This window comes from Triturus cristatus, chromosome 5_1 (genome assembly GCF_964204655.1).
Source record: "Triturus cristatus chromosome 5_1, aTriCri1.1, whole genome shotgun sequence".
Taxonomy (NCBI): domain Eukaryota; kingdom Metazoa; phylum Chordata; class Amphibia; order Caudata; family Salamandridae; genus Triturus; species Triturus cristatus.
Window position 1 is genome coordinate 959,677,048 of NC_140587.1, and position 12,241 is coordinate 959,689,288.

General features: G+C 38.4%; 1 pseudogene; it reads left to right on the top strand.

Annotated features, from left to right (window-relative positions):
• Positions 1–2,371: 2,371 nt before the first annotated feature.
• LOC146832727 (uncharacterized) lies at positions 2,372–10,520 on the top strand (annotated as a pseudogene).
• The last annotated feature ends 1,721 nt before the right edge of the window (positions 10,521–12,241 follow it).

Sequence of the window (12,241 nt, forward strand, 5' to 3'; positions counted from 1 at the left end):
AATGTTGCACGAGCCAGCATACGTAGGAAACTCAAAAGGTTCTACCTGGCACGATCTCTGATAGGTTACTGTGGAACAATTGTGCCATGACCATTGCTAGCCTTCTCACTATCGCCTTGCAGATAATCTTTAGATCTGAATTGATTATGAACAGAAGCCTGTAGGAGTTGCGATCCCTGCTTCTGTGCCAAGTCTCAACACCAATACTATAAGTTGCTCATGCATGGTGGGTGGGAGTGTCCTCTTTGCACAGGCTGTGCCCAGGCTTCCAGCTGTTTGTTGAACCATATGTCAGAGGTGGACCTGTAAAACTCAGTTGGTAGTCTATCCAAGCTCTGTGTCTTACCACTTTTCGTGCATTCCAATGTACTGTTCAGATTATCTTTCATCACTGGTGCCTCAAGCTCATCCCTTGCCTCAGCTTTCAAACCTAGACAATCTAGCCATGCGTACATAACCCACTATCTGGGTATGTTGTTTCTTACGTTCCTGTCCTTAGAGTGTGTTTAAATAATCTTGGAAAACCCCATTAATGCATCCCTGTGTAGGCATTGCATGAAGTTTACATAGGGGTATCTAATACTTATCTGTTCTGTTATTTCATGTACCTAGATCACATTTAGTATCAGCAATGTCTGGGATTGAGTGACTCTTTGGATCCCAATTTGTTTGTCTGGATTATCTCATTTTCCAATACATCTGTTCCTGCCTTCAGTTATGCACTCACTCCTAACACTTTAATCAAAAACACTTTTCTTATCACCATTTTATGCGAACTTTGTTGAGGATTTGCTATTTTCTTAGAAGAATAGTTGTTTATTTATGTGCCCAGGCCAGGTTTCTGAGTTTTCTATCTCTCATTCCCTCCTTCCATTTCTCCCTGTTGCTTTCTGTGTTTTTCTGTCTCCCTTGCTCCTCAACGTCATTCTGCATCATAAAAATTTTGGGATTCCTTTCTCTTTGGGATTCAATGATGTGCCACCTTGTCATTGGGCTAAGCATGAGGCCGTTTTGAGGGCTCCACTTATAATACGCATTATTTATTGCACACATCTAATTCCCCTTCCTGGAGTATCTGTTTTTTACAGATGCAATATAGAGGCCATAGAATATTCAATGGTTGTTAAACAGTGCTACCTGGGACTGGCTTCTGACAATCCTGGGTGGGCTCTACATTGTGCATCCTGGCTTTCAACAGTGCTTTTAAGGACTGTTCTTATGTTGTTCTAGTTTGCTTTAATACTGACCATACAACATGTTTTACTGTGTAACAGTAAGTATAATCTCCTCACCACAGCCTCATGTCCTTGTAGTCACTAGATGACCATTAGTCAAACGAGCAGGTTTACCATCAATCCACTTTGCCTTCATTGCTTTGGTATGGTAGAAGAGAAAGAAGACTGTGATGAAGGGAGAAAAGGGTTGGGGGTAGGTAAAGGAGATTAAGTTTGTAAAGCATGTTCCAGTACCCAACTCAGCAGCGAGGACATCCTGTGAGTCCAGAGAAATGGAGCTCTAGACAATCTCGCATCAGCGACTTGATGTATTGCTTGTACTGATACGTATTGGCCAAAACTAAAAAGCCTTACAAAGCTGCACTGTGGGAGCCTTGTGTTGTTTATAATGGTAGGATTATGTGATAAAGAACATCCAGTTGAAAGGAAAGTCCACCTTGTTGTGTGCATTATACAGCCCTGTATCTTTCAACTATTTCATGACCTGGTTAAATGCCTTTTACTATCATAGATTACTTGCATCTATACTAACTTCTTTTGCATTGTTCCCCCACATGAAAGATGCTAATGCTGGAGAACCAGAGTTACAGGTAAGTAATTATTTTCCTTCCTTAGTATCTCCTGTTTTGCTACTCAGTCACAGACACCTAGCACTGAAAGTGTGGTTTTATTGCCTGCAAATAACTGTGTCTTGTTCTACAATTTTTTCCACCAGCCATATATCGAAGAAAGCAACATTATAAGTAATAAATATGTCACTTGGGTGGCATTCGATGTGATCGATGTTTTATATCCAGCAGCTGCAATGAATGAAAAACAGATAATAAAAAAGGATGATGCATTATGCAATCCACAGCTGCTGATATTCAGAAGTGATATCTCAAAGCGGAGTACCAACTTCACAGCAAAGTCAATTCAAAATGCTGATTCTGTAAGCCCGCAAGACCATGATGATGTTTCCCACAGAAATCTTGCCATAAGAACAGAAAATCTAATTTGAACGTCCAGCTCCCAACCAGACCCAACAGTGCTGCAGAAATTATATTCTCACCTAAAAAAGGGCCAGCAATATGCAAACTGCTAGGTATAGCTAATGAATTTGGTAATGAATACTATAGCCGCCATTCACTTGAATAATAGAAGATGTTTTATTTAAACGTATTCAGAGAATAATTACAGATTTGGGACGTTTGCTTTGTTCAATGCCCTATTTGTTGCAGGTTACAAGCACCATTTCCCTCATGCTCCCAGTTCTGAGCTTAACGTTATGGCATGCATTCAAACACTAAAATATGAATCAAAATCAGAAATTGGACACATAGCAGAAATAACTGTTAACAATATACTTCAAAAAGTACACTCTATCATGATACCAGAAATACAAGAGAAGGAGTCTTCTGTAGGAAGTCATTGCAGTGATAGTAAAAGACATCACAGTGAAACATGCTCCTCACAAATTTCCAGTATTTTTGACTTTTATGAAAATTATTTTCAGTTATGTTCAGTGGTCAGCCCCGATTCCAAGAAAGTGAACCTAAATGACAAGACAAGAACTTCCACCACAATGACAGGCCATCCTTTCCAGAACACAAATGTGCGTTCAATTTCAGCAGCAGATGAGCTTATTTAACTGGTTCGTGGTAAATTCAAGCTGTCTGTTTCCTCTAGACTAGAACTAATGGCAGCACCAAGGTCAAGCACCGTGCACAAATGTGAATCATCTGCTAGCTGTAACAGAAGAGCTGAAGTATTGTGCACAGGAGACCTATTATCATTTGGCCAAAACCAATTTGGTACCATGCCAGCAGTAAAATAGAAAATTCTATCTAAAATAAACTTCACTAACCCATTGCTAGTTTTCCCTATTTTTTGTTTTGTAGAAAATAATTTAGGAAAATTGTGGAACGTTTTCATGTTTGCACATCCGTTCCGGAGCTGTATTCAAAATCTGCATTAAATGCCATCTTGAATGTCACTGAGAAGGAGCTCCAAAAAGAGGATGTTGTAGATGTTCCAGGAGCAGATGCTGCATTTGAAATAATTAGTTACCTCATAGAATGTTTGCATTATGAAAATAAAGGAGGTTTCTGTTCTAATAAAGAATTCAAACCAATGGACCTCTTCAATCTTTTACCAAGATGTCATTCTTACCTTGGATCATTGAGTTCCGCAATGGCTAACATGACGGCAGCCACTGAGTTACACCCATCACATAAAAAGATAGATGACCTGGGGAATTCTCCTTTAGTCACAGATCAGCTAAGCTTTTGTGCCATAAATGCAAACAATAAAATGCAGTCACACACCTATGACAATTTGGCCCAGTTAAAGTACTACAAGAACACATTTTCCCCTCAGCAAACAACATTATGAATGCTTGTACTGTCAAAAACGAGTGCATTAGAGGAAGAATGAACAACCTTTTTGAAAGCAAAAAAGATTAACCTCAAGTTACAAATAACAAGGCATTTGATGATAGAAAAGTACCTGCTGATAACATTGTGAATTCTAATAGAGAAGGTGTCTCCCATGCTAACACCATCAATGGAATGGGGAATATAAATGAGAGAGTAGTAAAAGCAATTATGCAGATGCCTTATGAAGCAGGTACAGATTTGAGACCTGGATGCAAATCAAATGCTTTAAATAGAAGTGCAGGGGAGAAATCAACACCTGAACAAATTCTTGCTTTTCCCCAACAAAACAATGTATAAAATGATTCTAAAAAAAAATAAGTGGTAGAATTTGATCACATGAAAAAGAGCAAAAGTGGGCTGACCATTGTCAGTGACAATAATAGCAATGCAATTCCATCTGAATTTGGAGACAGCAGAGCAACAGATTCTATAGACAAATCTTTTGGACTTCAAGCTCAGGGTGTAAGGGCAGAGCATAGCACAAGAGAGAACACTGCCATGGCTAACTTTGACAGTAATTTAGGTCAAGCGCATTGGTGAACTTTGCACACCACAAGCCATTAGCTACCATATCAAATGGGATTTTGTATGTGTCTAAGAAGAGACCATCAGATCTCCCAGAGGAAAATCATTTGTTAGGCTTACACATGATTGTTACAAGAAAAAATGAAGGCAAACTCCTTAAATTCATGGTCTCTAATCAATTCTGAACATCTTGTTGAGCTGAAATTAGCAACAAAGCAATATTCTATGAACAACGGAAGCACCAAACCTGCCAGAGACTTCGATTCAAGCCAGTCAACAAATGCTATTTTGGCTGCAGAAGAACCCTTTTTCGGCAATAACAAATGTACAATTTCTTATCATTCACCAGCAAATGACATGGATGTTTTAAATGAAAACATTGAAAATGATTTGTTTGAACAAACATTTCACATTATTTCAGAATGTGCTGAAGAATCACAAGGTGATGCAATGTATTCAATTCGATCCAAACAATTGCCCAACACCTGTCACCCCAATTAATCTCAGTTCATACATGAACAAGCAGAAACTCTACCATGCAATGCTTTAGGAAATAAGCTGGGAAAAGCTAGAACCTCCAAATATCTTTCAGATACAGTTTCTGCAAAATTAACAACAAAACTTTTAGAAAGATGTTTATCAACAATGAAGGTTGAATCAAATGTGTCTTCTGTTGGTGAAGAAATTTCTGAGAGCCTTATCAAGTCATTGAATGATGTGTTTCAGTATGTAAAAGAGACAAAACGTACTCCTCCTACGCCTGCTAGTAATTCAGTTTCTACTTTATCCGAGCAATCTGCATCACAATGGTGTACAGCTCCTAATTCCTCCAATTAAAGAAATACAGAAGGCACATTGAAATCAAAACCACTTGTAGACATGGCGAAGACATGGCAAAGGCAACACAGATGGTACTACAAGACAGAAGCAACCATGCAGAAAAAGAAAAATCAAATCAGATCAAGCAGAAAAATAAATGCTATTCTGGTATTCCTTTGCAGAGAGAGGTTTATGGCACTGGAAATGATATAGTCATGTGGGATCAAATGAAACAAAACCTTTTGCCAGAGGCAGTTATAAAACTGGCACTTGTTGAGGTAAACAAAATAATATATATTTGACAAGTATAAAGATAAAGAAAACATTTTTGAAAAGAACTTTGAGATTCCCAACTCCTTTTTTAGGGTCAATATTTGAAGATGCTGTAAAATGTGTGTTTCACGATGCTAGCAATCATATGAATAATGAAAAATCCAAAACGTGCACAAATAAGAAAAATAAGGAACATCAAATGAAAGGAGATTTTTATAACAACACTTCAGGACCCCTGTCAATTAATATGAATAATATAACTCCTGGTTCACTATTACTGTCCATGAATAAAAATAAATTCATGACATTCATCTCTCTGTGATGAAGCTTCTGTCAGAGAAAGCAGTTGACATCCTAAAAGACCAGCAGAATAAATTAGACTTGAAATGGCTCTCTGGAGAAATTGTTGGTATTGCCATTTAAACACAAATGACAGGTTTATGCAGAGATGTTTCGCTTCCATCTACATTACCCCTATGTTTCAAAGAAGCTGGCTCAAGTAAATCATGTCAAAATACAAGCAGTAGCTGTGCGTGGGGCCCCTTTCATTTGTTAAAGAGTGTCATTCAGAAGAGTGCAATGTAACAACCGTGAACTGCTTTCCTTCAGCAACACTAAAGACAAACACACCTTTCCTCCAACAGCAGAGGTTGAATCAACGAAGGAGAATGATAACAGTCAAGGGACTTTTGAAGGTGATGCAAATGACCTAAAGTTTTAATGAATCTAGTGAGAACTCAATGGATCAGGGCCAAACCACTTTTCTTGATTATGAAAAAGTCAGTGGAACCAAACTAGGTGATATTGTTATTCAACTTGTGAATATTATCTTTCCTTCAAGACCAAGCAATTACCAAAATACAGGTGAAAATGTGATGAAGATGGAAAGAAATGCAGTCCTGCTGGTGGACCAACTACTCAGGGAATTAAAAGAATATTGGGATTCAATAGATAAAACATTTGAGCAGTTTGTATATTCAAGAGCAAAAGTTCAAAATGTGGTGCAATCAGTGTACAATGGAAATTACAAAGAAGGGGAGTTCCCACATGCATTACAAAATGAATTAAAGACAGAGAATTCACTTATTGTTCATAACCTTGCCAATTCAATTATATTAGAATTGATTAATGAACGTCCAGGGTCAGTTGTTTCTTCGGAGTCATTGTCTTGCTCTGAGGATATTTCCTTTTCCGAAGAGTTTTGTGAAAAATAATTGAAAAGTGCCCCCCTGTGTGGAACTGATTCATCTTATAGGGTTTACTCAGCATCTCTCCTGGAAAATATTCTTTGCAATCTTTTAATTAGGATACTAACAATGTCTGATGTCCCTACTTACATCAGGAAATAATAACCTAAAGGAAGACAAATGCCGGGAGATGATGGCAAAATTATTTTTTTCTATAGAGTTATACCTTAAAAGGCAACACCTTTCTGTGATGAAGCTTCTGTCAGAGAAAGCAGTTGACATCCTAAAAGACCAGCAGAATAAATTAGACTTGAAATGGCTCCCTGGAGAAATTGTTGGCATTGCCATTGAAACACTAACGACAGGTTTATACAGAGATGTTTCACTTCCATCTACATTACCTCTATGTTTCAAAGAAGCTGGCTCAAGTAAATCATGTCAAAAATACAAGCATTAGCCTGTGCGTGGGGCCCCTTACAGTTGTTAGAGTGTCATTCAGAAGAGAGCAATGTAACAACCGTGAACTGCTTTCCTTCAACAACACTAAAGACAAACACACCTGTTCCTCCACCAATAGCAGAGGTTGAATCAATGAAGAAGGATGATAACAGTCAAGGGACTTTTGAAAGTGATGCAAATGACCCAAAGTGTGATAATGAATCTAGGGCCAAACCACTTTTCTTGATTATGAAAAAGTCAGTGGAACCAAACTAGATGTTATTGTTATTCAACTTCTGAATATTATCTTTCCATCAAGACCTAGCAGTTCCCAAAATACAGGTGAAAAGGTGTTGAAGATGGAAATAAATGCAGTACTGCTGGTAGACCAACTGCCCAGGGAATTAAAAGAAGAATATTGGGATTCAATAGATAAAACATTTGAACAGTTTGTATTTTCAAGAGCAGAAGTCCAAAATGTGGTGCAATCAGTGTACAACAAAAGTTACAAAGAAGTGGAGTTTCCACATGCATTACAAAATGAATTAGAAACAGAGAATTCAATTATTGTTCATAACCTTGCCAATTCAATTATATTAGAATTGATTTATGAACGTCCAGGGCCAGTTGTTTCTTTGGAGTCATCATCTTGCTCTGAGGACATTTCCCTTTCCCAAGAGTTTTGTGAAGAAGAATTGAAAAGTGCCCTCCTGTGTGGAACTGATTAATCTTATAAGGTTTACTCTGCATCTCTCCTGCAAAATATTATTTGCAATCTTTTAATTAGGATACTAACAATGTCTGATTTCCCTACTTATATCAGGAATAACAACATAAAAGAAGACAAATGTCGGTAGATGATGGCAAAATTATTGTTTTCTATAGAGTTATACCTTAAAAGGCAACAAGTAATTATTGTAAAAATTACTGATGAAATTGCATTCCCAATAATAGGGGACAATGTCATTGAAAATATAGCCGACTCTGTTTACCATTGTATGTTTCAAGAATATGGATCTCACAGAGAGTTTTATGTAAACATAACTGAGGGCTACCAGTTGTTTGCTGACTTAACCTATTTTTTTTCTTCAAGAAATGTCCAAACTTGATTTGGAATGCGATATTTTTGAAGAAGTGGCACAAATCTCTCAAACAACAATAAATACTTCTGTCGGTATGCAAGAATTTTTCAAATAACATAAGCAAAGTCAAAAAACACAACCAGACTTTATTAAAGTCATATCTTGCTATGCTGTTAAATCTCATTCTCAAACATATAGACTCTCAGATTTGCCTTCGATTTCACAGCCCCAGCATACATTCTGAAAGCCTAAGTAATTCATTAGAAGTTATTGTTCAAATGAGTGAAGCAATTAGAAACAAAGTAATTAGCAGCATCGGAAACAAAACCTCATGGAACAATTTTAATTCAAATTACTTCCGTTGCATATTTGACGGTGATTATCTTCTTACAATTGCTTCCGTATTGGCTGCGAACATCATGCAGTTATATAATGCACAAAGAGTACAGAAAAAAGCATATTGTGCCAGAAGTCAACAATATTTGGATGTAGTCGTCGATCTGATAATTTCTCAATTGAGCCGTCATCTCCAGCTCATGGTTTCTGGCCAGGTAGGTTTTTAAATCTGAAGGTGTGAAAAGAAATTCAATTATGAGCTAGCAATGTAATTTATTTTAAGATCACATTCATTTTAGTTGTATCCTCTTTTGTAAAATTTGAACACGTATGTTTTGTTTTTCTTGCATATTAAGAGGCTGTCATGCTGTCTGAATATCTAACAGCTGCTCTTAGAACATAGTTATATTTGCATTTATTTATTTTCACAAAGAGCAGTTTTGTTTGATAACTGGTAAGTTACTTTCCTGGTAAAATTCCTGGTGCAATTTATTTCTACAGTCCTTTGATTGATCGTGAAAACCCGATTTACAGATGGATCTTCTAACACCAGATATTAAACCGTAAGGATCAAGTCTAGCAAAACAAATCTTGTCAGTGCTTGTCTGTTTTAGCTCTCTACCTCATCTATTCACACTTAACAAATGCTTGCAATAGCTTACTCTCAAAATTTACATCATGCCTATTCACCCATGACACCATTAAGAGATCTTTCATGTATTTTCAATGTACAAGTACATCTTGATGCTTCTATCACACTTTCAAAATGAAAGCATTTGTCTCTGATTCTTTATAATATTTCTATAATTAGTAAATGCATATATTGATGCTTAGTTGCAATTGCATTTATACAGCTCTTACTACTCCAGATGAAGTGTTGAAACACTTTTTGATGAGTAGCATGCTACTCTGCAACCCAAGGTCTAGAGGTTAGTTGTTACTGTTGCTAATTAGGATCAGTCATTTACTCTCAGGAAATTATTACATGTATATACTCCCAATTCTTTGTGGTAGATTAAATTAGTAGGAGTTATGTGTGATCGTTAGTGGGACCTATGTGCGTTTGTTCGTGCAAATGGTAAACTTGGGAAGGTTAGGTATTTTTAGATTGAAGGGATAGGTTTTAAAGAGAGAGAACTTGTGATGAATGAAATAAAGTGTGAGCCATTTGCAGAAATACAACACCAGAGGTTAAGGCAGCCAGGCATGTAACTGAGAGAACACCACATTAAGAAACAATTAGCATGCACAGTATGGCATGTAAAGAGAGAGTAACTCTGTAGAATTTAAAATAGAGGAATCAATGGAGCATTGTAAGACAAGGTCAACTTTTCAAGCAGGGGGTTTATTAGGAGTATATTTAGATATCATGCAGTCTGTGGGTGGGACGATGTGGAAATAAACAACATTAAGTTGTGTAAAGGGAAGATTTCTTAAGTCTGCAAGTGCAACTGTGCAGGTCATTTAAACATTAGGAGCCCATGCCTATTGTACGCCAAGCCTAAGGCAGCCATTTTAACTCAAGGGGGAGTATTACAAGCATGGTACAGGCTCAGTATACCTCTAATAAGAAGGGGGACCCCTGAAATAGGATAAGGCAGGTACAACAGGGGAACTAACAAGGAACCTATACGAAGGAAAGTAACCTGCCAACCACTATATGATAAAACAAGGCCCAGAGCAGGGTCCAAAAGGATAGATGCTCAAGACCAAAAGGCAAACCAGGACAAGGGGCAACTCAGAAAAAGTGTGTCACAGAGTTTATTGAATCATTTTTTATTTTTTTTGTTTTTTTGAATTGATTTACTTGAAGTTATACATGGATATACACACACAATTTTTTTTACTTTAGACGTATTGATAAATTACACCCGACAAAGTTGAAAGTGAGGAACCTAGCAAGTTTCACATATAAAACAGATATTCATCCCACACACTCCCTCAAAACAACACAGTCATACTACTACACATTCAACAGCAACATCAAACCTCGAGTCATATCAGTACACATAAAATAAAAACAATGAGTAATTGAAGGGAAATTCTGTAATTCAAATTCCCTAGAGGGAATTTCAGCAGCCCAATAGGCTAAAGAACACCGGTAAATACGATCTCGAGAGCCCAATGGGCTTACAAACGCCAACGCGCGTTTCGGTGTCACGACCAGATGGGGGCTACACCTTCATCAGGGCGAGGAAGGGCATGTGAGGTGGGACGAGCACACCTGGGAATAAAAAGCTGTATAAGTACATACAAATATAAATACACATTCAGTTGCCCACAAAATATACGCATGGGGTGATAGTTACAGAATAGGCATTTCATATGCGGAGTATCACTAGGCTTTATGTTGCATTTAATAGTCATGTGGAAATCCGCAAAGGGGGCCTGCATTGATCGGCTCAATTGTCACATAGGTTTGCCATCGGTCAGGAGAAGGGGATATAACATTAAGCAAGATAAAAATTAAAATTAGGAATATTGTGCAAGGACAGGGAAGTGAAGCAGATCAAGAAACAATAAAAGATATAAATGCGTATTAAGGTAATACAATCATATATGTTCATGAACATATATCCAGGCATAAAAGATAAAGAAATATAGGAAAAGGTCCTCACCAGAGACAAAACAGTTGAGAAAAGTGCGCGATACAAAGCGCCGGATGCGCATCAAAGGGTGAACCATTAAGAGCTGAAAGGGACAAACATATAACTCAGCCTAGCAACCTTACAGCCCACATAGGGGAAACGAAAATAATTAAGGACCACATTACGTGGGAAGGCATAAGAGAGTGCTCAACAAAATAAGATAAGATAAAATAAAATAAAAAGGCCAAGGGATACCTCTCAAAAAATGGCTTTCAGCAGCAGTAGAGGTTCTCAAAAGATGAACAGGGTTCCAGTAATTAGAAAGCGCCTGGGATATTGATGCTTCTAAGAAATGGCGGGAACAAAGGCAAAAATAGAAAGTTAGGTCCCACCAATCATTAGGATCCGGCTAGGATGGCCAAAGATGCATTTAAGATGTAACAAGACCACCCACCCGTAATCGGACTAAGCAACGGTCTCCAAATGCAAATACAGATGCAGGCGTGGAGAGGTATCGTCGCCGGGAAATCCGAACAAACGGGGGTTTATTGTCCTCAAAGAAGACGAAGGGGAAACAAATTCCTCCCAGCCGGAGGTACGAGGTGCACAGCGTCAATGCGTACGGGTCAACGAGACGGTCAAAGCAGAATCTAGGAAGGCAAAAAAGGTGGGGGGAGGGTAAGGAGGGAGGGATAGTTATCAGCACAAACGTCCGTATATTAGGCAGGGATGGGGGTGAGGCATAAGATAAAAGACGGGGAGGTTCAAGGCCACTTACCAGCTTGGACAGCGTGTACACGGAGCGAATAACTCGCTACTTCGCGGCAGATGACGTGCTTCCATGGATGGAGGATCGGCGGAAGAACGGGCGCGTCTTATGCCGGAGCCGGATGAGAGCTGGCCAATGAGAGGCCAGAGCTCAGAGACGCAAGGGTACACAGAAAATAACAAAAGAGGACTGGTTAGGAAAACGAAAAAAGGATAACATGGCGGCCATGTTGGGCAAGTGGGTCAGGACGATAGCAGCAACAAGGTGTCAAGCTAATCGCTGTCTACGTAAGGAAAAAAAGGGGGGGGGGGTTGGATATAAAACAAGGTTGAACAAAAAAACGGTAAAAACTCACAAAAGGAAAACTAAAAAGAGATGGGAAACTAGGGAGGATAAGGGGTGCATAATGAGGAGTAGGAAAATACGAATGACAGAAGTAGCTCAGTGATAGGAGAAGATAGAGATAACAATGAGGGAGAACAACAGGAGAGGGGGAAAGGGGGGGGATGTTCTTGAGATATTCAAGAATGCGAGCAGAAGCGGACGTTAGCCCATGGGGTTAAATAATGGCA